This window comes from Anser anser (assembly GCF_964211835.1).
Source record: "Anser anser genome assembly, chromosome: 6".
In the NCBI taxonomy this organism is placed as follows: domain Eukaryota; kingdom Metazoa; phylum Chordata; class Aves; order Anseriformes; family Anatidae; genus Anser; species Anser anser.
Genome location: NC_139726.1, coordinates 15,929,920 through 15,935,919, shown reverse-complemented (window position 1 = coordinate 15,935,919; position 6,000 = coordinate 15,929,920).

Genomic DNA, 6,000 nt, shown 5'->3' with positions numbered 1-6,000 from the left:
ATTTTAACTATTTTGCAGTGTTATTAGATAAGGTTATGCAAAGATTCAGATACAGATATAGACATGCATGTGGGTACACACAGCATCTCCATTTTTCATTACATGCCGCTCTCTGTAACTGTATGGTCTCTTTCCATAAACAATACCAAATAAAATAAAATAAAAACCTTAGAGCAAACCAGGAGATCATTATCCAAACGGGCAGCTTTCTGTTGGTAGGCAGGGGACTGGCCAAGCTGCACAATGGGAGAGGAAGAGTCAGGGAATGTAATGTATGCCAGTGGCCTTCGGCACGCAGCACAATAGGTGGGTGAGGTGTGCTCAGCTCTCAGGTTTGGTGGGGTGAGCCACCCAGACTGCTCAGTGCGATCCCACAGAGGAATGCAAGCATGGAAGCGGACTCTGCCTTGCCCGCATGTTTCTTCTCAAATTTTTGAGTGGGATAGAAAGAAAGCAGCTGAGAGCTTTTCCTACAAAAGAAGGAAAGCAGACTGGATTCTCAGAAGTTATGTCCCCCAACCTACTGGTAGCAAAAGACTTACAAAACTACCCTGTCCTTCTCAAAGATTCCCCCGACCAGCAAGTTCCCAGTTTTCCCAGTTAAAACACAAGAAATCATGGCTGGAACAGGCAAGTCAGCTTTACCAAAGCTGCATCAAGGTGAGAAGAATACCTCTAATAATTTCAGCAGAGAAAATGTAGTTTTTTACTCTCCCAGCATCAGTTTTACCCCTGTTTAACCTCCTTTAGCTCCCTGGAATTGCATGAGGACATCTGCCTGTGCAAGGTTACTGGCTCGGCACACGTGCTTTGCTGGGACGGTTTCAAGGCACACATTGCAGCGAGGTCTCTGCACGAGGCAGCGCTCAGCCAGACCTTGTCACAAACCAATGTCCAGCCCTTCGTCAGGGCTCTGATTGCACCCTTGAACCTTACTAGGCTTACATGAAAACTCAGACATATGTGAGAAATGTTTTTGGGTTTCCATCAAGCACCAAGCCCCTCTAAGCAAATTGCAGCACACCTTGAACCTGCTGAGAAGCCTTGGAGATGTTTCACAGCAGCTCTCAGTTGCTGGGCTGTGTTAAGGCACAGCCTCGGTGAGTTCGTGTGCTCCACATTCCTCTCTGTCTGAGGCAGTCTCTGAGCTCCACCTTCACAAGTTTTCTGGCTCACACTGTACGCCTGAAGTCAAGGCACCGGTCTCAGAAAGATTATGTGCTCAGCTACGTTTAAAACAGCCTATCTTTTAATGGAGTGGAAGTTCTGCTGGCTATTTTTTGTTATTAAGTTACTAATCGTGGACCTGATTGCTGTAAAACCCAGTGTCAACACTGACATGGGTGTACGTCACCATCATCCTTAAGATACGTGACTGAGTGATTTAACAGGTTACTGCACAACAACCACACTAAAGTCATTCTTCATGTTTGCACTTAATCTGCGAAAAAAACATGAGAGAAATCACATTGGCTTAAACCTCTGTGACAGAGAGAACAGAGATGGATGTCTGAGTTCTGCCTGTAACGTTGAGGCCTCCTCTGTTGTGCTTGCTGAGCTTCTGACACCAGAGGATCAACAGCCCCTCGGCACTACTGTAGTGCTCTTATATCTTCATGGGAGCTGTGGCAGAAGTAACCAAATAAATGCATGTAGACTGATACCACATGGGCACATGGCTGATTTTTGAGGACAGATTTTCACCAGCTGTGGCTCAGTTCATGGCAGTGCGCCTACCAGTCATGTCAGTGGTTGTGGAGGCTCCGCTGCGTGCATGGTTTGGGGTCTTACACCTCCCAGTTATCTGCCAACTAGCCCAAGAAGAGGTTACAGTAGAGATTGTAGAGGCTAAGTCTCTGTGGACTCTTTGAGTGGGTGGTATGTGGTCCTCACATGTCTTGAAAGTGAATTTCCTCCCAAGAACATGGTCTCCCAAGCTGCGATACAACCCTGTAATTCTGCAGTGTCATACTGCCCTCAGTGAAGCATCATTGCTCAGGGGACTCAACACACAGCCCCTTCTATGGAAAAAACGTCCCAGTGGGCTGCTTTGCTCTTTTCCGTGCCCACGAACACCTGGGCAAGGAAAAGAAAGATGAGGACATGAAGTTTCCTCCCTGATACAGAAGGATACAGGTTGGGGAGTGAGGACTCCATGGAGGGCAGGAGAAAGGAGAGTCTGAAATGCATCGGGAAGCTGTGGGTGGTGAGGCAGTTGCACAGAACTGGTGTGCAGATGCAGAATGCCATCTTTTATCCACAGCTCACCCATCAAACCTCTGTCCTTCAGCTCCTGGTGACCTTCATTTTTTTCTCCCCTGCTTGTGGAGCCAGGGCCAGGAAGGAAACGTGTTTGCACAGCAGCAGGGCCCAGGTGCTGTTCCTTCACCTTGCTGCTGGCTTGTAGTCCCTGTGGTGCCAATTTTACATAGGAAAAATTGTATTTGATGACAAGTTGAAAACGTGGAAGCTTTTGATAGCATCACTGTAGCTGGCAACCCCTCTCAAAATACCCTTCCTGCTTCCTCCCTAGCTAGCTTGGAAGCAGCCACAGGCTACACCTGAGGCAGTCTGAGCCCGAGTCCCTTCCCAGCTGCAGCTGGATAGCAGCTTCTCTGCTGGATGCTGGCTGGGTCATGGAGAGGGAAGAGACAAAACTAGTCTCTCTGGCTGCTTTAGGATCTGTTTCTCACTGAAGCATGGAGTTGTCAGGAGAAGCAGAGGGGAGGAAAGGTTGAGGGGATCCAAATGAACTGTGATAAACAGGCTCCCTCCTGCCACTCAGGTAAGCCTAGGGGCCATGAAATAAGAAAACCCAGCAATCAGGCCATAACTGTCTCTCTTTTTTCTTTTTTTTTTCTTTTTTTTTCTTTTTTTCCCTGCCAAGTGTCAGAGCAGCCAGTGTTGCACCGGGAAGCTATAAAGGCTCAGGGGTCATTTAGGATGAGGGAGCAAGCACTTTGGTTCAGTCATTCCCACATGCCATCCCTGTGTTAACCCACTTGCACCAGACAATTCAGAAATAAAAAAAATTGAAGTCTGAAGGAGACACCCTAGTGAATTCTGCTGCCTTTGTATTGTCAGATTAGATGGCAAAAATCAAGATCAAGCAAGGAATTTACACTAAATAATTGATTGAGACCTCTCAGGCTTGTTGAAAGATATATTGGGATGAAGATGGTAAAATCTAAGCTTCAAAAATGTGTTCAGCATTCCAAACCCTCCACCTAAATACATATTTCACCCTGCTAAGGTCCGAGAGCAAACACTATATGCAAGGCTATATATGCAAGACATTGTTTCCCTTGGTTATGGCTACAAACAGGGAAATAATAAGCATTCAAGTCTCCCCCTCTCTATTTAAGGGAGATGGTGACATAAAAACAGCAAGCTTCTCTTCGTTGTCTTTCTCCCGTACCTCTTGCAGATTATTTCCTCTTTCTGAAAGATAAGACAGGACACAAACACAGCATGCCTCTACTGCCCAGCCATTTGTTTCTATTTTGTTTCTGTCAAATGATGCCAGCGCTCCAGTCCGTAAAGGAATGATTAGCTCCTCTTTGCTCACCTTCTTCTTGGAACACGGATTAAAGATGCGTAGACCACTAGGAGCAATCCGGGGGAGGAAGGAGCATAAGCAGTCTTCCTAATGCTTGCAGCACGCTTGCATGCCCATAGCAACCTGCTGCCTACTTACTTCCATTAGCGGGAACGTGGTTACCACGCAGCAGCACGCTTTCTGAGAGACAGTTCCTTTGCACACCTTGTCCCACTCATCGCTATTAAGTTCTCATTTAAATCAACATTACTGTGCTATGCTAAATCAAGAATTCGTGTTTCTCTATAGATTAATTAAATTCATTCCTATTAAATAAGGCTTAGGAACTATTCTGCATAGTAATAAATAATGGCAAAGACTAAAATAGAAATGTGAATCATAACAAAAATCATGGGGAATACTTGATCAAACCCCAATAAAACTTATTTAATTGAATATTCTCAAGGAATAAGTGTCTCTATTTGCAGTTTCTCTGATTGATTTAATTCATTCTCCGTAAGAGGCTCACCTTAATTTCTGCTCTTAGCAATCCACAGAAAAAAGTTACTGTGCGTTCTGTTCTGTTGCATTTGCATCCTCTCAGCAATGTTATAAATGCTATTAAGCTTCCATGGTGGCAATTGGTTCTATATTTACAGATCATTGTTTTGTGTTTTTTTTTTTTTTAAACCCTGTTACAATGCTGTATCAAAAATGCCTTAAAGGGAAAACACAATGAAAAAATGATCTTTTTGCAATTATATTCTGCCTTACTACAATGTATTTAAAATTTAAATTTACCTGCCTGTTAAAATGAGTTGAGATAACAATAAGCTTAAAAATAAATATGTGTATCTAGATATAAATAAATATGTATATGCAGCCAGGGTGAATATTTTCAGATGACTCTTAAATGGTTTCTGAGAATCCTGAAGGAAGGTGAAGAATCCCACAGATAGCTGTTCATTTCCCAGGTGCCGTGGGGAGTCTACAAAGAAGATAAAACCAATCTTCTGGCTCTAATTGATATCAAGCTCCTCTGCTCTTCTATTTAAGCAGTGCTATCAATCACCAGCCTGAAGAGAACAAAGTCCCCCTGACACTGAGGCCAGTGTCTCCTGCACATGGTTTGCAAGTGCTAGGGATCCCTGTGCCTCCTTCTCCCTGCCAGCGGAAGGAGAAGTTGGTGTAACGCTCCTCCTTTCCAATGGAAGAATTGAAGGAAGCTCAGACAGGAGCAACTTGGCAGAATCTCGCTCTCCTCTGCATTCCTCCCACAGGTTTTCCAAGAAGGCAGCACGATTCAGCCCTCAGTAATTAAGATGCCCATCCTATTCCCACTACATTCAAGTACAAAAGCCTACCCTGACATCAATAGGAAAGGGGAAGTAATATTATTAGTGCTAATTGGTTAGCAACAAATCTCTCTGGGACATATAAAGCCTAATCACAACTTGAAACTGTTAGATACAAGAACACTTATCAGAGCCTGAGAACTCGACAAGGATTCTCAGCAAGCCTGCAACCAGCCAACACAGACTTCAACCAGCTAAATGTCAGTTTAGCAAGATTATTTAACTTCTTACATCTGCGAGAATAAACAACTGCTTGAAAGAGTTGTATATTTATGTTGTTTCACTTTCATAAGCAGCAAGCTATCTCCCCCTTTTTTGCCTTCAAAGATACATCAAAATGGGATTTCAAACAAAAGCATCAGCATAGGAGAAACACTTTCTATATAGAAATAAAAACAATTTCTATTTAATTTGTAGACTAAAGTTACATAAGGAAATATTGCCAATACACTTCTGGACGGACTTCGGTGCAGTCTACACAAAGCACCGTTCCTGTCACCTGAAACTGAGGCACTGGTCTCCCATAAACCTGGAGGAAGGCTGCAGGAATGAAAACATTCCGATAGAAAAGTTTTGAGTTCTTTCTCCTGTAATAATTACAAAAATGTACAATTTCTATAGTTCTGGTCATATTCCTGAATTATCCCATTTTCATATCAGTGTATTATTATTTCTTACATTGCTCTTTTGCTAGATCTCTAGTTTAGTTTATAGCTATATCTACATATTTGTATCTGTCATGTTAAATGCTGAAAACACATAATTACGAAGGTATGTACTGTACTTCTAGACACTAACTCCTCATCCTTTAATGTGTTTTCCATTTGAAGCTTTTAGACTGAAGCATTCAAAAAAGCAATAGGCAATCCTTGTGAGCTACTTATAGCATACCTTTCTGCTGGTTTGGGGAAATTATGTGTCATTTCAGGGTAAGTGGGTAGGAACCAGACCTTACTACGACCCTACTTTCTCTGGGAAAGCTTTTACATTTCACAGCTCAGATGATCTTCTGCAGCTATTGTTTTTAGGCTGTCTGACAGACTGCATGCGGGCTCCCCATCACCCCACTACATTTACAACCCCCTAGCACAATGCTACCTTTAGGCA